This window comes from Pristiophorus japonicus, chromosome 2 (assembly GCF_044704955.1).
Source record: "Pristiophorus japonicus isolate sPriJap1 chromosome 2, sPriJap1.hap1, whole genome shotgun sequence".
Lineage (NCBI taxonomy): Eukaryota > Metazoa > Chordata > Chondrichthyes > Pristiophoridae > Pristiophorus > Pristiophorus japonicus.
In genome coordinates, this window is record NC_091978.1 from 328,525,094 (window position 1) to 328,552,059 (window position 26,966).

Consider the following 26,966-nt stretch of genomic DNA (forward strand, 5'->3'; position numbering starts at 1 on the left):
TGGATAGGTTAGGTGAGTGGGCAAATGCGTGGCAGATGAAGTATAATGTGGATAAATGTGAGGTTATCCACTTTGGTGGTAAAAACAGAGAGACAGACTATTATCTGAATGGTGACAGATTAGGAAAAGGGGAGGTGCAACGAGACCTGGGTGTCATGGTACATCAGTCATTGAAGGTTGGCATGCAGGTACAGCAGGCGGTTAAGAAAGCAAATGGCATGTTGGCCTTCATAGCGAGGGGATTTGAGTACAGGGGCAGGGAGGTGTTGCTACAGTTGTACAGGGCCTTGGTGAGGCCACACCTGGAGTATTGTGTACAGTTTTGGTCTCCTAACTTGAGGAAGGACATTCTTGCTATTGAGGGAGTGCAGCGAAGATTCACCAGACTGATTCCCGGGATGGTGGGACTGACCTATCAAGAAAGACTGGATCAACTGGGCTTGTATTCACTAGAGTTCAGAAGAGTGAGAGGGGACCTCATAGAAACGTTTAAAATTCTGACGGGTTTGGACAGGTTGGATGCAGGAAGAATGTTCCCAATGTTGAGGAAGTCCAGAACCAGAGGTCACAGTCTAAGGATAAGGGGTAAGCCATTTAGGACCGAGATAAGGAGAAACTTCTTCACCCAGAGAGTGGTGAACCTGTGGAATTCTCTACCACAGAAAGTAGTTGAGGCCAATTCACTAAATATATTCAAAAGGGAGTTAGATGAAGTCCTTACTACTCGGGGGATCAAGGGGTATGGCGTGAAAGCAGGAAGGGGGTACTGAAGTTTCATGTTCAGCCATGAACTCGTTGAATGGCGGTGCAGGCTAGAAGGGCTGAATGGCCTGCTCCTGCACCTATTTTCTATGTTTCTATGTTTCTAATGGGCATGTAAATGGCAAATGATTTTCAATATAGGTAATTGTTAAGTGGTAGGAGGAATAATGAGGCCACATACTCCTGGAAAATAAAAGTATAAATGGGGTAGAGAAGCACAGATTCACAGATCAGTAAAAGTAGCCACCCAAGTTAGCAAGGCCATAAAATATGCAAGCAAAGCACTGGAGTTAATATCTAGAGGAATAGAATTGAAAAACAGAGAAATTATGTTAAACTTATATAGAACCTTGGTAGGATGACACTACAATACTATGTACAGTTCTTGTCACCATTTTACAAAAAGGATATAGAGGTACTAAAAAAGGTGCCAAAACGATTTACAAAGGTGATACCAGAATTGAGAAGTTACAACTGTCAGGGTAGATTGAAAACAGAAGGCTTTAAAATTATGAAGGGTTTGATAAGGTAGACATAGCGAAGATGTTTCCACTTGTGGGGGAGACCAAACTAGGAGCCATAAATATAAGATAGTTACAAATAAATCCAATAAAGAATTCAGGAGAAACTTCTTTACCCAGAGAGTAGTTAGAATGTGGAACTTGCTTCCACAGGGAATAGATGAAGCGAATAGCATAGATGCCTTTAAGAGGAAGCTAGATAAATAAATGAGGAATAGAAGGATATACAGATAGGATTAGATAAAGTAAGGTGGCAAGAAGCTTTTGTGGAGCATAAACACCAGAACAGACTAGTTGACCTATTTCTGTGCTGTTAATTCTATGTAATATCTACCATTTCCACCTGAATGCAAAAAGGAAAAGGAAGCAGAGGACAGAAAGAAAAAAATAAAGTTATTCAGGAGAGATGCAGAAGCAGCAGAAGAATCTTAGTACTTTTGCCGATATGTGCTGCCTTGTGGATTTTCAAGGTCAGTAAATATAGAAGTGAAAAAAAGTAAATTGCAGGTAAAATAAATGTTTAACTGATACTGCACTGTTTCTAAAAAGAAACTATGGGCCTGAAATTCCAGTCGGAGGCTTCTTTCAGACGAACGCCTCCGACCCGAGAATTTTTCATGAATTTACCTGGTGGTCCCGGAGGTGTCTGGGGAGGCCTTCTCTTCCCGCGCATCAGAGCGCGCTCCCGTCCTCGACAATCGGACGCGGAAGGTGCAGTCACAATCCGATACAGTATTCTCATTAATAGCAATGGCAACTCTGTATCTACGAGTTCTCATTGCTATTAATGAGAAGAAAAAAAACAAACACACTAAACACAACATTAAAAAATACAAAACACACCTCACATAATTAAAATGAATTTAAATTAAAGTTAATAAATGTGTTAGAAAAAATAAATATTTTTCCGATTTTTTAAAAAAGTTTTGTAATTAGGGTTTAAAATAAACTTACCTTAGTGGGAAGGGTTTTTAACATGAAAATGTGTTTTGAAATTTAATTTTTATATGTTTTTTATATGCTTTAAAACTCTAACGTTGATAAAAGTAGGCGATGCGCCTGCTTTTACCAGGCGCAAGAGTTTTAAGGTCTTTCAATGGGCAAGAGACGAGCAAATAGCGCAATCTTGCCCATGCGAATGTCCTTGCTGCCGAGATGCATTGGATCGGACAAGCCAGAACTTGACAGATTGGAAAAGCTGTTTTTGGCGCATGCGCATCGCGGACTCGGTGAGGCCGGAATTTCAGGCCCTATTTTTACCTCGATATGTTTTAATGTCAACATTTGTAATCAAAACAGCCTTTGTAAACTTTTCATGCCATAAATACACCCTTCTGCCTATAGTGGTGCTGCAGCACCTCAATTTTGTATCTCTCAGCACCTCCGCTTGTACTGTGAAAAACTTCTACGTTCCAACTTCCCGAATGGCTGTGTCCACCCTGCACCAACTATTCCCCATCCTGTAACCACTTTAATCTGAAAAATACACTTGGTCTTGACGGTTTGAAACGCAATAGTCAGGGCAGTTGAATGTCTCTGTAACCTTGTGTAATATATATAAATAAAATGAAAACACTTCAAGGTTTTCCTTTGCAATGTTTGCTATGCACATAATAATTTTGCACACAATTGGAAAAAACAAGTAATGGAATTATTGTTACCAAAAAAAAATATTGTTCCATCTATACTACGCTGTGCTCTGAAACATACCTTTGCCCTATTTACAGAGTGCCAGCTGCTGAACTTTAAGTTGAGCCATCACACAAAAGATCCTCTTTGGTACTTGCTGTCAGGGAGCTGCTTGGCCACAGGAGAAGTGAATGCTACCACTAGCATTCTCACTGAGGTCCTCCAGAGGACTTCAGGGAGCTCTAAATGGCAACTTCTCTGAACAGAGTGGAGGGGTATTGCTTGTTTAGCATCAGCAAAGTGAAATGTGAACTTGACAGCTAGTCGGTTCTGGCATGTCAGTTGCATAATTACGGTTGGAGGCATACCTCCAGAGTACGCCTCCGACTACGAAAGAATTCATCATCATCATAGGCAGTCCCTTGAAATCAAGGAAGACTTGCTTTCACTTTAAAAGTGAGTTCTCAGGTGACTCAGGTGAGTCCAATATGGGAATCACAGTCTCTGTCACAGGTGGGACAGACAGTCGTTGAAGGAAAGGGTGGGTGGTGTCATGTATTCAACTGTCATTGCAATCCATGTATAAACTGACCTAAGTTGTATACCGTGAGAACACTGACCACTAGGTGGTGAACTTGTGGGAGACACTCCTAACCTGGACTTTCAGGTATAAAAGGGGAAGCTCCACCCATCTTCTCCACTTCAGTGCTGGCTAATAAAGGTTACTAGTCACAGAGTGACCTTCTCTCTAGTATGGGCCTCGTGTGCATTTGTACTGTATAGTAAGGACATATTATTGGCGACGAGAAACTGGGATTTAAACCACGTGAGCATGGCCTCGAGCAGCACAGATGAGAGGTACTGTGTTGGTGATGATTGGGACGATTTTATTGAGAGACGACAGCAAAGTTTCGTCACTAAGGAATGGCTGGGACAGGATTCGGCCGACAAACGCAGGGCTCATCTGACGGTTTGTGGATCCAGGACGTACTCCCTGATGAAGGACCTTCTAGCGCCAGAGAAACCGGCGGACAAGACTTTTGAAGAGCTCAGTAAGTTGATCGGGGAACACTTTAAACCGGCGAGCAGCATGCACATGGCGAGACACCGGTTTTACACGCACCGGCGGCGAGAAGGGCAAAGCGTTCCAGACTTCGTGGCAGACCTCTGGCGACTGGCGAGCCTATTTAAGCTCCCAGATGCATGCAGAGTGGAGATGCTGAAAGACTTTTTAATTGAGGGAATCGGGCATGCTGGGGTTTTTAGGAAACTGATTGAGACTGATTTAGGAAAAGACTTGACCCTAGAAACGGCGGCTTTGATGGCCCAAACATTTATCTCAAGGGAGGAAGAGACCAGAATGATGTTTGACAAAAATCTTGGTTTAAATGCGGCAAATGGACAGGGAGTCAACATTGTTAACACGGCACACAGTTCTCCAGGCAGACAGGGACAATCGGACATGCCTGAGCATGTAGTCGAACCCAAAAGGGGAATTCAACAGAGACAATGGCTAGCTGAACGGCGATTCATGCCATCGCAAGGGACAATGCGGCCAGTAATGGGGCCATCAACACTGGTCAATGGTGCGCTTAAGGACAGTTACAGAGACAGTCAGAGACGATCGACTGGTAATGGACCTTTTGTTTCCAACAACGGCTCATGTTGGAGGTGTGGAGGCAAACACACAGCCAGAGCCTGCAGGTATCAGCAATATACCTGCAGAAACTGCAATGTCGGCGGTCACTTGGTGCATATGTGCAGGAAGCCTCCAGCCAGGTTGATGTACGAGGAGGACGGGCCCGATGTAAGCCCTACGAAATGTATTAGCATGGATAGAGAATTGGCTGGCGAACAGAAAGCAGAGAGTCGGGATAAATGGGTCCTTTTCCGGTTGGAAATCAGTGGTTAGTGGTGTGCCACAGGGATCAGTGCTGGGACCACAACTGTTTACAATATACATAGATGACCTAGAAGAGGGGACAGAGTGTAGTGCAACAAAATTTGCAGATGACACTAAGATTAGTGGGAAAGCGGGTTGTGTAGAGGACTCAGAGAGGCTGCAAGGAGATTTGGATAGGTTAAGCGAATGGGCTAAGTTTTGGCAGATGGAATACAATGTCGGAAAGTGTGAGGTCATCCACCTTGGGAAAAAAAACAGTAAAAGGGAATATTATTTGAATGGGGAGAAATTACAACATGCTGAGGTGCAGTGGGACCTGTGGATCCTTGTGCATGAATCCCAAAAGGTTAGTTTGCAGGTAATCAGGAAGGCAAATGGAATGTTGGCCTTCATTGCGAGAGGGATGGAGTACAAAAGCAGGGAGGTCTTGCTGCAACTGTATAAGATATTGATAAGGCCGCACCTGGAGTACTGCGTGCAGTTTTGGTCACCTTACTTAAGGAAGGATATACTAGCTTTGGAAGGGACACAGAGACGTTTCACTAGGCTGATTCCAGAAATAAGGGGGTTACCTTATGATGATAGATTGAGTAGACTGGGTCTTTACTCCTTGGAGTTCAGATGGATGAGGGGTGATCTTATAGAAACATTTAAAATCATGAAAGAGATAGAAAAGATAGAGGCAGAGAGGTTGTTTCCATTGGTAGGGGAGACTAGAACTAGGGGGCACAGCCTCAAATACGGAGGAGCCAATTTAAAACCCAGTTGAGAAAGAATTTCTTCTCCCAGAGGGTTGTGAATCTGTGGAATTCTCTGCTCAAGGAAGCAGTTGAGGCTAGCTCATTGAATGTTTTCAAGTCAAAGAGAGATAGATTTTTAACCAATAAGGGTTACGGGGAGAGGGCGAGTAAGTGGAGCTGAATCCACGACCAGATCAGCCATGATCTTATTGAATGGCGGAGCAGGCTCGAGAGGCTAGATGGCCTACTCCTGTTCCTATTTCTTATGTTCTTATGTTCTTATGAGGCCAAATGGACACTGGGGAAATCGCTGGAAGCTGAAGTTCAGCGAGTTTATGTGGAGCACATATACAGTTCATACACCAGGACGCCACCGATAATTATGAAAATGCTTCTCAATGGCATACCAGTATCAATGGAGCTAGACACGGGGGCCAGCCAGTCCCTGATGAGTACCAAACAGTTCGACAAGTTGTGGGCGTCCAAGGCGTCAAAATTATTGCCGACTGACGCACAGCTACGGACATATATAAACGGAATCATTCCGGTGCTAGGCAGCGCCATGGTAGTCGTGACCCACAAAGATTCGGAGAACAGGTTGTCACTCTGGATTGTCCTGGGGGATGGTCCCACACTGCTGGGGAGGAGTTGGCTTGCTGTCATGAACTGGAAATGGGGCGATGTCAATGCAATTTCTTCTGTGGAGCGAATATCATGCTCACAGGGCCTGGACAAATTTGACTCACTGTTTCAACCCAGCATTAGCACTTTCATGGAGACCAAGGTAGTGATTCACATAAACCCGGATGGCAGGCCAGTACACCACAAGCCAGAGCAGTGCCGTACGTGATGCGGGAAAAGATAGAAGGCGAATTGGACCGCCTGCTGAGGGAAGATATCATCTCGCCAGTTGAATTCAGTGACTGGGCAAGCCCGATTGTGCCGGTGCTCAAGGCGGATGGGTCGGTCAGGATATGTAGTGATTACAAGGCCACCATCAATCGGGTGTCACTCCAAGACCAGTACCCGCTACCGAGAGCGGAGGACCTCCTTGCGACGCTATCCGGTGGCAAACTTTTTTCAAAATTGGATCTGACCTCAGCTTACATGACCCAGGAGCTGGCGAGTGAGTTGAAGAAGCTGACCACCATCACGACACACAAGGGGTTGTTTGAGTACAACATATGTCCATTCGGGATTCGCTCGGCCGCCGCGATCTTTCAACGAAACATGGAAAGTGTCCTCAAGTCGATTCCAAGGACGGTGGTTTTTCAAGACAACATCCTCATCATGGGTTGCGATACTGAAGAACACCTCCACAATCTGGAGGAGGTGCTACGCAGACTGGACCAGGTAGGTCTGCGACTGAAAAAGGTGAAGTGCGTCTTCCTAGCTCCAGAGGTAGAATTCCTGGGGATGAGGGTAGCAGCAGACGGGATCAACTGCATCCAAAACAGAAGCGATCCAGAGAGCACCCAGACCCCGTAACACAACGGAGCTGTGTTCGTTCCTGGGGTCCTGAACTATTTTGGTAACTTTCTTCCCAAATTGAGCACGCTGTTAGAGCCGCTGCACGTGCTCCTACGTAAAGGTCATGAATGGGTCTGGGGCGACAGCCAGGAAAGGGCTTTTGATAGAGCACGCAATTTGTTATGTTCAAATAATCTGTTAACGCTATATGACCCATGTAAGAAATTTGTTTTAATGTGCGATGCGTCATCCTATGGGGTCAGGTGTGTGTTACAGCATGTTAATGCCAAGGGTCAGTTACAGCCGGTAGCTTATGCCTCCAGAAGTCTGTCCCAGGCAGAAAGGGGCTACGGGATGGTAGAAAAGGAAGCGCTAGTATGTGTATATGCAGTAAAAAAAAATGCACGAGTACCTGTTTGGCAGGAAATTTGAGCTGGAGATAGATCACAAACCCCTAACGTCCCTTTTGGCTGACAACAAGGCCATAAATGCAAATGCGTTGGCCTGCATACAGAGGTGGGCACTCACGTTAGCCGACTATGACTATACAATTCGGCACAGACCGGGCACTGAAAACTGCGCCGATGCACTCAGCAGGCTCCCACTAGCCACCACCGAGGGGGCAACCGAGCATGCTGCTGAGATGGTCATGGCTGTTGAAGCTTTTGAAAGCGAAGGCTCACCCGTGACAGCCCGTCAGATCAAAGTCTGGACAAATAGAGACCCGCTACTGTCTTTAGTCAAGAAATGTGTCCTGAATGGGGACTGGGCAGCCACGTACGGGGCATGCCCTGAGGAATTTAAACCATTTCACAGGCACAAGGATGAACTCTCGATTCAGGCTGATTGCCTACTATGGGGAAACCGAGTAGTCATGCCCCAGATGGGCAGAGAGGCGTTCATCAGAGAACTCCACAATGAGCACTCGGGCATTGTCATGCTGAAGGCAATTGCCAGGTCACACGTTTGGTGGCCAGGGATAGATGCAGACCTGGAACTTTGTGTTCGCAGGTGCAACAAGTGTGCCCAGCTGGGCAATGCGCCCAGGGAAGCCCCCCTTAGCCCCTGGTCCTGGCCCGCCAAGCCATGGTCACGCATTCATTTGGACCTTGCAGGTCCTTTCATGGGAAAAATGTTTTTGGTTGTAGTAGACGCCTACTCCAATTGGATCAAATGTGACATTCTCAATTCAAGCACATCCTCTGCCACGGTAAAAAGTCTATGAGCAATGTTCGCCGCCCATGGCCTACCGGACGTCTTGGTCAGCAACAGTGGCCCGTGCTTTACAAGCATTGAATTCCAGGACTTCATGGCAGGAAATGGTATCAACCATGTCAGAACGGCACCATTCAAGCCGGCCTCAAACGGCCAGACGGGACGATCAGAATCCAAGGGGGTTCCCTACAAAGCCGCTTATCACGCCTCCTGCTGGCCAATAGATCCCGACCACATTCACTCATAGGGGTTCCACCTGCAGAGCTGCTAATGAAAAGGATGCTCAAAACCAGGTTATCCCTTATATACCCCATCATGAAGGAAATTGTTGAGAGCAGGCGCCGGTCACAATGTGACTACCATGACGGGAATGCGAGGGCGCGATGTATTGATATCAATGACCCTGTCTTTGTCCTCAACTACGCTGCAGGGCCTAAATGGCTCACCGGCACTGTGATTGCCAAAGAGGGGAATAGGATTCTGGTAGTTAAACTTACCAATGGACAAATCTGACGCAAACACGTGGATCAAACAAAAAGGAGGTTCAGCAACCCCATAGAAGAAGCAGAGGAAGAACACGATGTAGAGTTCACTCCACCACAGGTGACCAAACATGGGAACCAAGTGGAGGAGAGCCCAGTCACTGTGGGCAGTCCGGACAGGCCTGAGGGTCCGCAAACAGCAGACACTCAGGCCAGTGTCCAACAACCGGAGCCCCAACTCAGGCGCTCTACAAGGGAGCGTAAACCACCAGAGAGACTTAACCTGTGATCCCAATAAGACTTTGGGGGGAGGTGATGTCATGTATTCAACTGTCATTGCAACCCATGTATAAACTGATCTAAGTTGTACACTGTGAGAACACTGACCACTAGGTGGTGAACTTGTGAGAGACACTCCTAACCTGGACTTTCAGGTATAAAAGGGGAAGCTCCACCCACCTTCATCACTTCAGTGCTGGCTAATAAAGGTTAGAGTCACAGAGTGACCTTCTCTCAAGCATGGGCCTCGTGTGCATTTATACTCTATAGTAAGGACATATTAGGTGGGGAGTCTGGCTTGCCCACACTCCTTCCGCTGCCTGCGCTTGTTTTCTGCATGCTCTCAGCAATGAGACTCGAGGTGCTCAACGCCCTCCCAGATGCTGTTCCTCCACTTAGGGCGGTCTTTGACCAGAGATTCCCAGGTGTCGGTGGGGATGGTTCACTTTATCAAGGAGGCTTTGAGGGTGTCCTTGTTATGTTTCCTCTGCCCACCTGAGGATCGCTTGCAATGTAGGAGTTCCAAGTAGAGCGCTTGCTTTGGGAGTCTTGTGTCGGGCATGCGGACGATGTAGCCCGCCCAATGGAGCTGGTTGAATGTGGTCAGTGTTTCGATGCTTTCCAATTACCATACCTCAGGAGCCTACTATTAGCAAGGGCAGACATCAACAACGAGGTCCAACAGCGCCTCCAGTGCGCCAGCACAGTCTTCGGTCGCCTATGGAAGAGAGTGTTCGAAGACCAGGACCTCAAATCTGACACCAAGCTTATGGTCTACAGGGCTGTAGTAATACCCACCCTCCTATATGGCTCAGAGACGTGGACCATATACAGTAGACACCTCAAATCGCTCGAGAAATACCACCAACGCTGTCTCCTTAAGATCCTGCAAAGCCCCTGGGAGGATAGACGCGAAAGAATTACGAAAATACCTGCTGGCGGCCAGGCTGCAAACTCATGGTCCCAGGCCTTGGGACGGAGGGCAGCGTAATGGCCCACAGATCCCAGGGACGCAGGCAGAGCAGAAACTTACCTGGGATCACATGGGCCTGCTCGTCCAATCAATAAGCAGAATTCCATTTGTAAGTGCATGCGGAAATCCCGAATTTGCGTTGCATTTCAAAGGGAATACGACGGCGTATTCACAGTTATGCACACCGCAATTTCAGGGCTATTGTCACACCAATGTGCAGCTGGATGGTACCAGATTTCACATTGACAAGATCATGGCCACTGACAGGTGCACACTGTCTCCGATGGCAGGCTGTGGGCTGGTGGTGGGTTCTAGAAGTGCCAGAATCTGCATGTTCTGGCTGATGTGTCCTCTGACCTGTGGCTGATATGTCCTCTGACCTGTGGCTGATAAGAACATAAGAGCATAAGAAATAGGAGCAGGAGTAGGCCATTTGGCCCCTCGAGCCTGTTCCGCCATTCAATAAGATCATATCTGATCTTGGCCTCAACTCCATTTCCCTGCCCACTCCCCATAACCCTTGACTCCCTTATCGTTCAACAATCTGTCCATCTCCACCTTAAATATATTCAACGACCCAGCCTCCACAGCTCTCTGAGGAAGAAAATTCCAAAGATTCGCAACCCTTTGAGAGAAAAAATTCCTCCTCATATCCGTTTTAAATGGGCGACACCTAATTCTGAAATTATGCCCCCTAGTTCTAGATTCCCCCATAAGGGGAAATATCCTCTCTGCATCTACCCTGTCAAGCCCCTTCAGAATTGTATGTGTTTCAATAAGATCCCCTCTCATTCTTCTAAACTCCAATGAGTATAGGCCCAACCTGCTCAACCTTTCTTCATAAAACAAACCCTTCATAGAAACATAGAAATTTACAGTGCAGAAGAAAGCCATGTCGGCCCATCGTGTCTGCGTTGCCCAACAAAGAGCCACAAGGCCCTAAGTCAGCAGCCCTGAAGGTTACATATAAACCTATGAACAATGAACAATGGTGAACAGGTAAAGAGCATCCGGCCCAACCAGTCTGCCACATACAACTGCGATACCCCAAGTATCACAACATTCTACACTCCACCCCACCCGGAGCCATTCGATCTCCTTATTAGCCCTCCCCAAGTTTCACATTTCTCCAAATTAAATTCCATTTGCCATTGCTCTGCCCACCTGACCAGTAGATTGCTATCCTCCTGCAGTCCATGATTTTCCTCTTCATTATCAACCACACAGCCAAAACCCAGGTAAATTGGGGGAAAAATTCCTCTCCAACCCATCCAGGTGATCGAAACAAGTCCAGGAGACCACTCTGGCCGCATTAGATTCCCTGAAGTACTTACCATCGTATCTGCGCCAGTCAACAAGAGGTTATCCAGTCCAATCCCATTTACCACCCTGCAGGTTACGGCACTTCAAGTGCCCATCCAATCACCTTTTAAATGTGGTGAGGGTTTCTACCTCTACCACCCTTCCAGGCCATGAGTTCCAGATCCCCACAACCCTCTGCGTGAAGAAGCTTCCCCTCAAATCCCCTCTCAACCTTCCACCAACCACATTAAACCTATGTCCCCTCGTAATTGACCCTTCCACCAAAGGAAATAGGCCCTTGCTATCCACTATATCCAGGCCCCTCAAAATTTTATACACTTCAATGAGGTCTCCCCTCAGCCTCCTCTGTTCCAAGGAGAACAAACCCTGCCTATCCAATCTGTCCTCATAATTAAGATTCTCCATTCCAGGCAGCATCCTCGTAAATCTCCTCCACACCCTCTCCAGTGCAGTCACATCCTTCCTATAATACGGCATCCAGAATTGCACGCAGTAGTCCAGCTGTGGCCTAACCAGTGTATTATATAATTTAAGCATAACCTCCCTGCTCAGGTATTCTATGCCTCGGCCAATAAAGGCAAACATTCCGTATGCCTTTTTAACCACCTTATCCACCTGGCCTGCTACTTTCAGTGATTTGTAGACAAGCACTCCAAGATTTCTTTGTTCATCTACACTTCTAACTGGCCTACATTTAATGTGAATACCCTTTCCTTATTAGCCCTCCCAAAGTTTCACATTTCTCCAAATTAAATTCCATTTGCCACTGTTCTGCCCACCTGAACGGTAGATTGATATCCTCCTGCAGTCCATGATTTTCCTCTTCATTATCAACCACACAGCCAATTTTAGTGTCATCTGCAAACTTCTTAATCATACCCACTATGTTCAAATCTAGATCATTGATGTATACCACAAAAAACAAGGGACCCTGTACTGAGCCTTGCAGAACCCCACTGGAAACATCCTTCAAGTCACAAAAACATCCATCAACCATTACCCTTTGCTTCCTACCCTCACAGACAGCCATCCACAGGTGCATCACCCAGGTCATGTGTCACAAGTCAGTCAATTATGTAAACTTTGTCATTGATAATGCCATTGTTACTGAGCGGGTGCTTGGTTTTGCAGCTCTGGCTGACTTCCATGGGTGCAGGGCGTCATCAACTACAGCCATGTGACCATCAAAGCACCCCCTCATCATCCAGGAGTGTTTGTGAACCGCAAGGGCTTCCACATCGTCGGTGTGCAGCTCATAAAAAGATAATCATGCATGTGTGTGCCAGATTCCCTGACAGCTATCATGATTCTTTTGTGCTATGCCAGACCAGCCTCCCTTAGCTCCTCGTACCTCGAACCAGACTTATTGGCTGGCTGCTTGGATTCAATGGCTAGCCACTGAAAATGTGGATGATGAGACCCTTGAGGATGCCAAGCACTGAGGCCGAGGAGCATTATAATGAGAGCCACATGTCCACCAGATGTGTCATAGAGCAAGCAATAGGCATGCTGAAGATGCACTTCAGATGCCTTGACAGATCTGGAGAATCCCTTCAGTATGTACCAACCAAGCTCTCCAGAACCATCGTCATTTACTGTGCTCTGCATAACATAATCCAGCTACGAGGATTGGAGCTGCAGGAGGAGAAAGGCGCACAGCACACAGCCTCTTAGGAGGAGGAGGAGGAGGAGAAGGAAACTGAGGTGGAGATAGCACCAGCAGTGGCGCACATTGCTGCCCAGGAGGCACGGGATGGCCTCATCATTGCCAGATTTACTTAACTTGCTCCAATGCACCCATATGGCTGCCACATGCTGTGCTAAGACCCCCCTCCACTCCCCACCCAACAACACCATAAAGCAACCCTACAATGGCCAAGCCATTACTCCCACCCAAAACCCCAGTGCTTGAGGTTAAGTAATGTCTCACCATTCACTCCAAGTGACAAAGCCACTTCTAAGGTTTGAGGCAAAAATGGACAAGACTAGAAAGTGGTGCAAATAAATAGATTTATCTGTGTCATCAAAGTAACTGAAATTTACCACGAACATTTTATCATACACCCATGTGCATACCTTATTTACATTGTACATTAATGATTTAGACGAGGGGATTAAATGTAGTGTGAGCTGCGAGGAGGATGCTATAAGGCTGCAGAGTGACTTGGATAGGTTAGGTGAGTGGGCAAATGCATGGCAGATGCAGTATAATGTGGATAAATGTGAGGTTATCTACTTTGGTGGTAAAAACAGAGAGGCAGACTATTATCTGAATGGTGACAGATTAGGAAAAGGGGAGGTGCAACGAGACCTGGGTGTCATGGTACATCAGTCATTGAAGGTTGGCATGCAGGTACAGCAGGCGGTTAAGAAAGCAAATGGCATGTTGGCCTTCATAGCGAGGGGATTTGAGTGCAGGGGCAGGGAGGTGTGGCTACAGTTGTACAGGGCCTTGGTGAGGCCACACCTGGAGTATTGTGTACAGTTTTGGTCTCCTAACTTGAGGAAGGACATTCTTGCTATTGAGGGAGTGCAGCGAAGGTTCACCAGACTGATTCCCGGGATGGCGGGACTGACATATCAAGAAAGACTGGAGCAACTGGGCTTGTATTCACTGGAGTTCAGAAGAATGAGAGGGGATCTCATAGAAGCATTTAAAATTCTGACGGGTTTGGACAGGTTAGATGCAGGAAGAATGTTCCCAATGCTGGGGAAGTCCAGAACCAGGGGTCACAGTCTAAGGATAAGGGGTAAGCCATTTAGGACTGAGATGAGGAGAAACTTCTTCACCCAGAGAGTGGTGAACCTGTGGAATTCTCTACCACAGAAAGTTGTTGAGGCCAATTCACCAAATATATTCAAAAAGGAGTTAGATGTAGCGCTTACTACTAGGGGGATCAAGGGGTATGGCGAGAAAGCAGGAATGGGGTACTGAAGTTGCATGTTCAGCCATGAATTCATTGAATGGTGGTGCAGGCTCGAAGGGCCGAATGGCCTGCTCCTGTACCTATTTTCTATGTTTGTGTGTCATTTTTCTTTTACGACTGCGTCATTAAGGTGCAACCCCTGTGGTTTCAGCAGAGGTAGAGGCAGCCTGCTCACTTCCCTGCTGCAACTGGTTACACCTGTTTGGCAGAGGTCCTCTGGGGACTGTGACGGCCCCACCAAAGTCTGCTCCTCTTTCAACTGTGTAGGGGCAGAATCGGCCATTGGGATCCGAGGAAGCATGTGGGGCTCTGACTGAGGGGGAGGTAACGGGGAAGAAATGGGAGTGCTTGAGAAGACCCCCCACTTCCATGTCTCCTCTCACCATATTCACTCTCATGGGCCATCTGGTGTCCACAGTTAACATGTGCTCACGTCAGTGGTGCATTTGCTGCTCCATGCAGGTGGCCATCCTTTCCATGGTTGAGCACATAGAAACACAGAAACATAGAAATTTACAGCGCAGAAGGAGGCCATTTCGGCCCATCGTGCCCACGCCGGCTGACAAAGAGCCACACAGCCCTTGGTCAGCAGCCCTGAAGGTTACATATAAACCTATGAATAATGACGGAAAGGCAAAGTGCACCCAGCCCAACCAGTCCGCCTCACACAACTACGACACCCCTTATACTGAAACATTCTACACACCACCCAACCAGAGCCATGTGATCTCCTGGGAGAGTCAAAAACCAGATAAAAACCCAGGCCAATTTAGGAGAAAAAAAATCTGGGAAAATTCCTCTCCGACCCATCCAGGCGATCGAAACTAGTCCAGGAGATCACCCTGGCCGTATTCGATTCCCTGCAGTACTTACCATTATATCTGCGCCGTCCAACGAAAGGTCATCCAGTCTAATCCCAATTACCAGCTCAAGGTCCATAACCCTGCAGGGTTACGGACCTAGAGCTTTAAGTGCCCATCCAACCATCTCTTAAAAGTGGTGAGGGTTTCTGCATCCACCACTTTTCCAGGCAGCGAGTTCCAGATCCCCACAACCCTCTGCTTAAAGAAGCTCCCGCCCCTCAAATCCCCTCTAAACTTCCACCACCCACCTTAAAACTATGCCCCCTCGTAACAGACCCCTCCACCAAAGGAAATAGGCCCTTACTATCCACTATGTCCAGACCCCTCAATATTTTGTACACCTCAGTGAGGTCTCCTCTCAACCTCCTCTGTTCCAATGAGAACAAATCCAGCCTATCCAATCTGTCCTCATAACTAAGATTCTCCATTGCAGGCAGCATCCTAGTAAACCTCCTCTGCACCCTCTCTAATGCAATCATGTCCTTCCTATAATACGGCGACCAGAACTGCACGCAGTACTCCAGCTGTGGGGCCCAACCAAAGTATTGTACAATTTAAGCATAACCTCCCTGCTCTTATATTCTATGCCTCGGCCAATGAAGGCAATTATTCTGTATGCCTTCTTAACCACCTTATCCATCTGGTCTGCTACTTTCAGGGATCTGTGGACAAGCACTCCAAAGTCCCTTTGTTCATCTACACTATTAAGTGGCCTACCGCTTAATGTGTATACCCTTTCCTTATTAGTCTTCCCAAAGTGCATCACCTCACACTTCTCTGAATTAAATTCCATTTGCCACTGTTCTGCCCACCTGACCAGTAGATTGATATCCTCCTGCAGCCTATGACTTTCCTCTTCATTATAAACCACACAGCCAATTTTCGTGTCATCTGCAAACTTCGGAATCATACTCCCAATATTCAAATCTAAATCGTTGATGTATACCACAAAAAGCAAGGGACCCAGTACTGAGCCCTGCGGAACCCCACTGGAAACATCCTTCCAGTCACAAAAACATCCATCAATCATTACCCTTTGCTTCCTTCCTCCAAGCTAATTTTGGATCCAACTTACCACTTTGCCCTGGATCCCATGGGCTTTAACCTTCATGACCAGTCTACCATGTGGGACTTTATCAAAAGCTTTGCTAAAGTCCATATATACTACTTCGTACGCACTACCCTCATCGACCCTCTTGGGTAACTCCTCAAAAAATTCAATCAGGTTAGTCAAACACGATCTTCCCTTAACAAGTCCATGCTGACTGTCCCTAATTAATCCTTGCCTTTCCAAATGCAGATTTATCCTGGCTTTCAAGATTTTTTCCAATAATTTTCCCACCACTGAGGTTCGGCTGACATACCTGTAATTACTCTGCCCATCCCTTTCTCCCTTCTTAAACAAGGGTGCTACATTAGCAGTCCTCCAATCTTCCGACACCATGCCCAGATCCAAAGAGGTCTGGAAATTGATGGTCAAGGCCTCTGCTATTTCCTCTTTTACTTTGCTCAACAGCCTGGGATGCATTTCATCTGGGCCTGGGGACTTATCTACTTTCAAAGCTGCCAAACCCCTTAATACTTCCTCTCTCACTATATTTATTTCATCCAGAATATCACACACTTCTTCGATAGCAGTATCTGCATTACCCCTTTCCTTTGTGAAAACGGATGCAAAGTATTCGTTAAGAACCTTACCAACATCTTCCACCTCCACACAAAGATTACCCTCATGGTCTTTAATTGGCCGTACCCTTTCTTTAGTTACCCTCTTACTCTTAATATATTTATAGAACACCTTAGGGTTTTCCTTAATTTTACTAGCCAAGAATTTCTCGTGCTCTCTCTTAGGGATCAGGTCCTACGAGACGAATTTAAGGAGCTAGGAGTTAAATTAAAAAGTAGGACCTCAAAAGTAGTAATCTCAGGATTGCTACCAGTGCCACGTGCTAGTCAGAGTAGGAATCGCAGGATAGCACAGATGAATACGTGGCTTGAGCAGTGGTGCAGCAGGAAGGGATTCAAATTCGTGGGGCATTGGAACAGGTTCTGGGGGAGGTGGGACCAGTACAAACCGGACGGTCTGCACTTGGGCAGGAACGGAACCAATGTCCTAGGGGGAGTGTTTGCTAGTGCTGTTGGTGAGGAGTTAAACTAATATGGCAGGGGGATGGGAACCAATACAGGGAGACAGAGGGAAACAAAAAGGAGACAAAAACAAAAGACAGAAAAGAGATGAGTAAAAGTGGAGGGCAGAGAAACCAAAGGCAAGAAACAAAAAGGGCCACTGAATATAAAAGGGCTGCAGGAGGGGTAAAAACTAAAAATCATGGTTTAAAAACGAGGATGAAAACACTCTACCTAAATGCATGCAGCATTAGAAATAAAGTAAATGAGTTGACGGCACAAATCATTACAAATGGGTATGATTTGGTGGCTATTACAGAGACATGGTTGCAAAGTGGCCAGGACTGGGAATTAAACGTACAGGGGTATCTGACGATTCGGAAAGATAGGCAGGAAGGGAAGGGAGGTGGGGTAGCTCTGTTAATAAGGGATGATATCAGGGCAGTTGTGAGGGATGATATTGGCTCCAATGAACAAAATGTTGAATCATTGTGGGTGGAGATTAGAGATAGTACGGGGAAAAAGTCACTGGTCAGCGTAGTTTACAGGCCCCCAAATAATAACTTCATGGTGGGGCGGGCAATAATCAAGGGAATAATGGAGGCATGTGAAAAAGGAACGGCAGTAGTTATGGGGGATTTTAACCTACATATCGATTGGTCAAATCAAATCGCAGGGGGTAGCCTGGAGGAGGAATTCATAGAATGCATACGGGATTGTTTCTTAGAACAGTATGTAACAGAGCCTACAAGGGAGCAAGCCATTTTAGATCTGGTCCTGTGTAACGAGACAGGAAAAATAAACGATCTCCTCGTAAAAGATCCTCTCGGAATGAGTGATCACAATATGGTTGAATTTGTAATACAGATTGAGGATGAGGAAGTTGTGTCAGAAACGAGCGTACTATGCTTAAACAAAGGGGACTACAGTGAGATGAGGGCAGAGTTGGCTAAAGTAGACTGGAAACAAGGACTAAACGGTGGCACAATTGAGGAACAGTGGATGACTTTTAAGGAGCTCTTTCATAATGCGCAACAAAAATATAATCCAGTGAAAAAGAAGGGCGGCAAGAGAAGAGATAACCAGCCGTGGATAACCAAGGAAATAAAGGAAAGTATCAAATCAAAGACCAATGCGTTTAAGGTGGCCAAGGTTAGTGGGAAACTAGAGGATTGGGAAGATTTTAAGCAACAGCAAAGAATGACTAAAAAAGCAATAAAGAAAGGGAAGATAGATTACGAAGGTAAACTTGCGCAAAACATAAAAACAGATAGTAAAAGCTTTTACAGATATATAAAACGGAAAAGAGTGACTAAAGTAAATGTTGGTCCCTTAGAAGATGAAAAGGGGGATTTAATAATGGGAAATGTGGAAATGGCTGAGACCTTAAACATTTTGCTTCCGTCTTCACAGTGGAAGACACAAAAACCATGCCAAAAATTGCTGGTCATAGGAATGTGGGAAGGGAAGACCTTGAGATGATCACTATCACTCGGGAGGTAGTGCTGGACAGACTAATGGGACTGAATGTAGACAAGTCCCCTGGTCCTGATGAAATGCATCCCAGGGTATTAAAAGAGATGGCGGAAGTTATAGCAGATGCATTTGTTATAATCTACCAAAATTCTCTGGACTCTGGGGAGGTACCAGCGGATTGGAGAGCAGCTAATGTAACGCCTCTGTTTAAAAAAGGGGGCTTGCAAAAGGCAGGTAACTATAGGCCGGTTAGTTTAACATCTGTAGTGGGGAAAATGCTTGAAACTATCATTAAGGAAGAAATAGCGGGACATCTGGATAGGAATAGTGCAATCAAGCAGATGCAGCATGGATTCATGAAAGGGAAATCATGTTCAACTAACTTACTGGAATTCTTTGAGGATATAACGAGCATGGTGGATAGAGGTGTACCGATGGATGTGGTGTATTTAGATTTCCAAAAGGCATTCGATAAGGTGCCACACAAAAGGTTACTGCAGAAGATAAAGGTACGCGGAGTCAGAGGAAATGTATTAGCATGGATCGAGAATTGGCTGGCGAACAGAAAGCAGAGAGTCGGGATAAATGGGTCCTTTTCCGGTTGGAAATCAGTGGTTAGTGGTGTGCCACAGGGATCAGTGCTGGGACCACAACTGTTTACAATATACATAGATGACCTAGAAGAGGGGACAGAGTGTAGTGCAACAAAATTTGCAGATGACACTAAGATTAGTGGGAAAGCGGGTTGTGTAGAGGACTCAGAGAGGCTGCAAGGAGATTTGGATAGGTTAAGCGAATGGACTAAGGTTTGGCAGATGGAATACAATGTCAGAAAGTGTGAGGTCATCCACCTTGGGAAAAAAAACAGTAAAAGGGAATATTATTTGAATGGGGAGAAATTACAACATGCTGTGGTGCAGAGGGACCTGGGGGTCCTTGTGCATGAATCCCAAAAGGTTAGTTTGCAGGTGCAGCAGGTAATCAGGAAGGCAAATGGAATGTTGGCCTTCATTGCGAAAGGGATGGAGTACAAAAGCAGGGAGGTCTTGCTGCAACTGTATAAGGTATTGGTAAGGCCGCACCTGGAGTACTGCGTGCAGTTTTGGTCACCTTACTTAAGGAAGGATATACTAGCTTTGGAAGGGGTACAGAGACGATTCACTAGGCTGATTCGAGAAATGAGGGGGTTACCTTATGATGATAGATTGAGTAGACTGGGTCTTTACTCCTTGGAGTTCAGAAGGATGAGGGGTGATCTTATAGAAACATTTAAAATCATGAAAGGGATAAACAAGATAGAGGCAGAGAGGTTGTTTGCATTGGTGGGGGAGACTAGAACTAGGGGGCACAGCCTCAAAATATGGAGGAGCCAATTTAAAACCGAGTTGAGAAGGAATTTCTTCTCCCAGAGGGTTGTGAATCTGTAGAATTCTCTGCCCAAGGAAGCAGTTGAGGCTGGCTCATTGAATGTTTTCAAGTCAAAGATAGATAGATTTTTAACCAATAAGGGAATTAAGGATTACAGGGAGAGGGCGGGTAAGTGGAGCTGAGTCCACGACCAGATCAGCCATGATCTTATTGAATGGTGGAGCAGGCTCGAGGGGCTAGATGGCCTACTCCTGTTCCTAATTCTTATGTTCTTATGTTCTTATGTTCTTAGCATTCCTAATATCCTTTTTAATCTTGCCTCTTAACTTTCAATATTCCTCTAAAGATTCTATAGTATTTAGCCGTTGGTGTATGACATAAGAGTCCCTTTTTTTCTTTATCCTCCCCTGTAAGTCCCTCGACATCCAGGGGGCTCTAGAATTATTATTCCCAACCTTTTTCTTTCAGGACACATGTTTGGCCTGAGCCTTCCGGATCTCCTCCTTGAATGCCTTCCACTGTTCCGACACTGATTTACCCACAAGTAGCTGTTTCCAGTCCTCTGTGGTCAAATCACTTCTTAACTTAGTAAAATTAGCTTTTCCCCAATTTGGGACTTTTATTCCAGGCCTATCCTTGTCCTTATCCATAACCAACTTGAATCTGACTGAATTATGGTCACTGGCACCCAAGTGCTCTCCCACTAATACCCCTTCAACCTGCCCCAAAACTAAATCCAAGACCGCACCCACCCGCCCCCACACCCCGCACCCCCCCACCCCCCCCCCCCCCCGCTTGCTACACACTGACTAATAAAGTTCTCTTGAACTCATGACTCATGTTGGAGATGGACTTCTCCATTCTCCGAACATTTGCAGACATCGCAGCTGAAAAAGCTGCCAGAGCCTCATGCAATTGTTGCTGCCTGTCCAAGATCACCCACTTTCTCCATTACCCCCCAAGGCTCAACGCCTGCTTGCAACTGGGCAGAGCTTGGGGCATTCTACGCCCTCCAGCAAGGAGTCCCCACTGCTGTCCCTGTCAACACCATCTGCTCATGCTCACTTGTGCAGCGTGAGACACCAGGTGACAAACACTACTCTATCTCACACAGGACCCACCAAGGTGTGCATATCCGCATTGGTGCTGGGTATGCTGGGGTCTGCTGATGGTGCTCCTTCAGAAGCTAGAGGCTCCTCTGAGGCTGGAGGTTCCTCTGAGGAGTCATCTTTCTCCTCTGGCTGGATAGTGGGGGTGCACTTGATGGACCTGTGGGAGAATAAAGAGATGATTTAGAATTGTTATATTAAGAATGGGTAACGTTACCATTATGCAAATGATAAAAATTCACTGGCTGCTGACATCAGTCACCATATGAGTGACTGTTGCATGCCACGTGGCTGTATGAGATATAATTCTGTCACCAGATTGCTGGGATGTCCCCCTCTCTCCATCTCCCACTGCCAGCAGCTCTGAAACTCCCAATATCCCCAGGGCCCTCTGCTCTGCTCTGCTGGAGTCAGCTGTTTGAATACTGGAGGGCCACCTCCAGTTCTCTATCTCTCCCATGTGTTCTGTGCTCTGTTCTCCTGCAAGAAGGGAAAGAAGAGAAATTTGAGTGAAAGTGATGGAATGAGTGTAAGGAATAGATCTGTTACATCTTTAAAGAGTGACTATGAAAGTGTGACATTGCCATATGGCCTCTTTCTGTGGGGTCACTTCCTGTGATTGCATTAGGATGAGGGTGAGTGTCAGTGATGGATAATCAGATCAGGATGTGAGTAGGTGCATGGACAGTGAGGGATGGGTGAATCTGGAAGGTGTTGGTGTGAGGAATGATATGCAAGAGTAGGCTTGGGAAGACAGTGTGATGGGGTGTGGTGACCGGAACATCAGGATGACCTCATGAGATCATTGAATCGTTTCTTGCACTGGATCCAGGTGCTCCTCACCACATCCCTGCTGCTGACTTCCTCTTGCATCTATCTTGCACCTATCTGCAAGGAATAAGACCTCCATGTGTGCTCTCACTGCCTCCACCAGAATATGCAGGGAGGCAACACTGATTCTGGGTGTAGCCATCTGTCTTTGAGTATCCATCATTTAAAGTTTGGAACAGTATGGAGATGGTTCTATTTCACCTTGCATGCTCCTCTTGCAACCTTCAAATGAGTTGTGTGCAAGGCTGCTTTAAATATCGATGCTGGAAACGAGTCATCGATGACGTCATCAGACCCGCTCGATTTAATTGGGCCTGGAAATGCACATGACTGCTTTAAGTCGGGCCATTAAGTTAAAGTCGCCCTGAAGAACGCGCTGAGCAGAACATCGCGTTCCCAACCCGTTACGCGGCCCACAAGCACCCTACCCGATTCCACGGTAAAAATTCCAGCCTAAGAGACTGTTTTGATCTGTGAGTAAATTTTTAACTCTCCTACCTGTTGGATTGATATTTCCGATTGACCTAGTTGATGCATCTATTGCTGATGTATAAACTGAATTGGTCTTCAGTTTTCATTTTGCAAGAGATTTTAATTTTTTGTGCATTTGAAGGATGGAATTGAAGCTGGAAAACAGATTTTAATAGATTCCTAATGTAGAACATTATATTCTAGCAAGATCACTAATCCAAGATTAGTCTCTTGGTTTAACTTCAAGCCATTCTGGAAAATGCAATCATTATCCTTCTGTACCTTGCATATGGTGCACTCTGAATGCAATGCGATATAACCAAAGAACAATTGCATAAAAATTTTAAATAAATTCATCAGAGCAAATGTTTGATCAGTTTCTGAACATAATTTCAGCTGCTTTATATATTTCTTGTTTTAATAGTAGATCGTCTTTGGCATTGCTTATACAGGTGCAGCGCCTAAACTCCGGAACCCTCGGGACTAAGGCCGTTCTGGATTCCAGGCTTTTCTGGACTTTCGATTTGCTTTCTGATGTCACGAATCCAGAAACGCCCAAGCCCAGGTTCGTGTATTTCCGGATTTCGGAACGTCAGAAAGGGGCCAGCGGGGGGGGGGGGGCGGGGGGGAGATTCCCACCAAGGAGCTGTTCGGGCCATCTGGCCCCGCCAAGGAGGATGTCGTCAGACAGGCTCCATCAAGGAGGAAGTGTTTGAGTGGGCCGGCGAGGAGGCGCCGAGGTAAGGGCAGCGGCAGTGGGGTGAGGCGAGTGGCAGCGAAGCCCGAGGTCAGGCAACGGTGGGGCCTAGAGGTTGGCAGAGTCATCGGGTCCGGATTCCGGAACATGTTACGGATTCCGGACGACCCTGCCACCGATCGGTCCGGATTCCGGAACTCTGGATTCTCTACGCTGCACCTGTACCAAGACTGTAATTCCTGACACTTACTGATGTCACACAACAGTTTGTCCACGACTGTAATAGAACAATATTTACAAACATACAAAAATGATGGGCAGGACATGAGCCACTGGTCAATCTAGCCTATCCCATACAGTTGTGATGCCTTATTAATCAAAATACAGACAGTCCCTACCCAAACAGAGGCATGTATAACCCAGGCCAATCAGCGGGAAAAAAATCTGGAAAATTCCTCTCCAACCCTGTTACATCATCGAAACTAGTCCAGAATATCACATTGACCCTGATTTATATTGCAGGGTAGTTACCTCTTGTATTCACCCTAGATCTCCGCCCCAACCAGAAACAGGTCCAGCTCTTCTTGATCAAATACAATGAATCAGCATGAGGCAGTAAGCTGTTCCATCTAACCTAGATATGCCCTTACTTAACTGGTAAGCAGCATGAGCCCTGGGTCTCCCTAACCTATCCAGTTGAAATAATTGGTCCACATTAACACTATCTAGTACCGTCATTTTTTTATGAACCTCGATCAAATTGCCTGAGTCCACACTTTTATAAAGTATACAGACCCAGCTCTTTGATCCTATCACGTAGCTAAGGTGCTTTAGACCGGGAATTAATCTTGTGGCCCCCACCATGTGAGGAGATTAAAACCAGACACAGTATTCTAACTGGGGCCTAATCAGGGTCTTGTACAAGGACTAGTTGTATTCTTTGCGTTGTAATGGATTGTGCTGTGAATACAACCTGTTTGCTTTAGATGTAGCCTAGGTGTCCGCTGTGGCTCAGTGAACACACTCAGCTCTGAGTCAGAAGTTGTGGGTTCAGGTCCCTACTCCAGGGACTTGAGCACATAAATCTAGCCTGACACTCCATTGCAGTGGAGTGCTGCACTGTCGGAGGTGCTGCCTTTCAGATGAGACGTGAAACCTAAGCCCCGTCTTCAGCTGGATGTGAAAGATCCTTTGGCACTATTTCGAAGAAGAGCAGGGGAGTTATGCCCGGTGTCCTGGCCAATATTTATCCCTCAAACAACATAACCAGAAAAGCAGTTTATCTGGTCATTATCACATTGCTGTTTGTGGAAGTTGCTGTCTGCAAATTGGCTGCCGTGTTTCCCACATTATAACAGTGACTACACTCCAAAAGTACTAATTGGCTGTAAAGCACTTTGAGAAGGCACAATCAGTTTCTTTCACTGCATTGGTCATGAACCTTTAGAGAGTAATGCACTGTAACACGCACAGGATTTTCTTTCACTATTGAGTTCAGTTCTGTTCCCTGTAGGGTGTATGTCTATTTAACATTAGGCCTGCCCATCTGCATTGTTATGTATGTAAACCAGTAAATATCATGTCTAATCACCACAGGGCTTCCCCTGGAGTCCCACGGGATCCCACAATCCCTTGGGAGCACCTGTATATAAGGAGGCCTCACAGGCTGGAGAGGCAAGGTATCGGCTCTACACGTACAAGAGGTCTGAAGGCCAGGAAGTGGCGAGCTACGTCGCCGAGCTAAGGCGCCTTGCAGGACATTGCGAAATTGAAGGACACTTGGAGCACATGCTCAGGGACTTCTTTGTACTTGGTATTGGCCATGAAGTAATACTTCGCAAACCTTTGACTGTAGAGATCCCAACCTTGAGTAAAGCCATAGCGATAGCCCAGGCGTTTATTGCCACCAGTGACAGTACAAAACAAGTTTACAAGTTTCTCAGCACATGGGTGCTGCTGCAAGTACTGTGAACAAAGTAACGTTGTTTTCGAATCGAAATGTACAGGGCAGGACTTACATGCCTGCAGCTGCATGTCCGCAGATGACTCAGAGTCCACCATCAAGGGTGGTGAATACAAGGCCATTAACACCTTGTTGGCGCTGCGAGGGTGATCATCGTGTCCATTCATGTCGCTTCAAAGGATACGTTTGCAAGTGCTGTGGAACAATGGGACACCTCCAACATATGTGCAGGCGAGCTACAAACCTTGCTAATCCTACAAACCAACATGTTGCAGAGGAGGACAGATCCACGGTGGATCACGACGAACCAGAGCCTCAGACCGAGGAGGCAGAGGTGTCCCCCGATAATGCTGAAGGCTGAATTAAATGGACTCCCGGTGTCCATGGAGCTGGACACGAGCACAAGCCAGTCCATGATGATCAAAAAGCCTTTCGATAAATTGTGGTGCAACAAGGCCTCAAGGCCAGTCCTGACTCCCATTCGTACTCAACTGAGAACGTACACAAAAGAACTGATTCCCGTAATTGGCAGTGCTACCATAAAGGTCTCCTATGATGGAGCGGTGCACGAGTTACCACTCTGGGTGGTACCGGGAGATGGTCCCACGCTGTTCGGCAGGAACTGGTTGGGAAAGATACGCTCGAACTGGGACGATGTCCGAGCGCTTTCGTCCGTCGACGACACCTCGTGCCCAGGTCCTAAATAAGTTCCCCTCACAGTTCGAACCAGGCACCGGGAATTTCCAAGGAGCAAAAGTGCAGATGCATTTGATTCCGGGGGCATGACCCATCCATCGCAAGGCGAGAGCGGTACCTTACAGGATGAGAGAGAGGGTGTAGATCGAGCTGGACAGGCTGCAATGAGAGCGCATCATTTCGCCGATCGAATTCATTGAGTGGGCCAGTCCGATTGTTCTAGCCCTTAAGGGAGATGACACCATCAGAATCTGTGGTGATTACAAAGTAACTATCAATTGTTTCTCACTGCAGGATCAATACCCGCTACCGAAGGCAGATGACCTATTTGCGACGCTGGCAGGAGGGAAAACGTTCACGAAGCTGGACTTCACCTCAGCCTACATGACGCAGGGGCTGGAGGAATCGTCGAAAGGCCTCACCTGCATCAACATGCACAAAGGTCTCTTCATTTACAACAGATGCCCCTTTGGGATTCGATCGGCCACAGCGATATTCCAGAGGAACATGGAAAGCTCGCTGAAGTCGGTCCCGCACACCGTGTCTTCCAGGACGACATCTTGGTTACAGGTCAGGACACCGTCAAGCAGCTGCAGAACCTGAAGTAGGTTCTTAGTCGGTTAATCTTGTGGGGCTCAGGCTAAAACGCTCGAAGTGCATTTTCCTGGCGCCTGAAGTGGAATTTCTGGGGAGAAGAATCGCGGTGGACGGCATCAGGCCCACCGTTTCGAAGACAGAGGCAATCAAGAACGCACCGAGACCACAGGACGTGACGGAGCTGCGGTCGTTTCTACAACTCCTGAACTATTTTGGTAACTTCTTACCGGGTCTTAGCAGATTGTTAGAACCCCTGCACTCTTGACTGTGTAAAGGAGATAAATGGGTATGGGGTAAAAGCTAAGAAAATGCCTTTGAGAAAGCTAGAAATCTGTTATGTTCAAACAAATTGCTTGTGTTGTACGATCCATGTAAGCGTTTGGTACTACCATGTGATGCGTCGTCGTACGGGATCGAGTGTGTATTGCAACAAGCTAATGAATTTGGGAAATTGCAACCAGTTGCTTATGCATCCAGAAGCCTGTCTAAGGCTGAGAGGGCCTACAGTATGATCGAAAAAGAAGCATTAGCATGTGTTTATGGG

General features: G+C 46.6%; 1 protein-coding gene across 1 annotated transcript in view; it reads left to right on the top strand.

Moving 5' to 3' along the window:
* LOC139231302 (uncharacterized) overlaps window positions 1-26,966 on the top strand; it is a 209,311-nt gene that overhangs the window by 96,089 nt on the left and 86,256 nt on the right. The gene's annotated exons all lie outside the window — the stretch shown is intronic.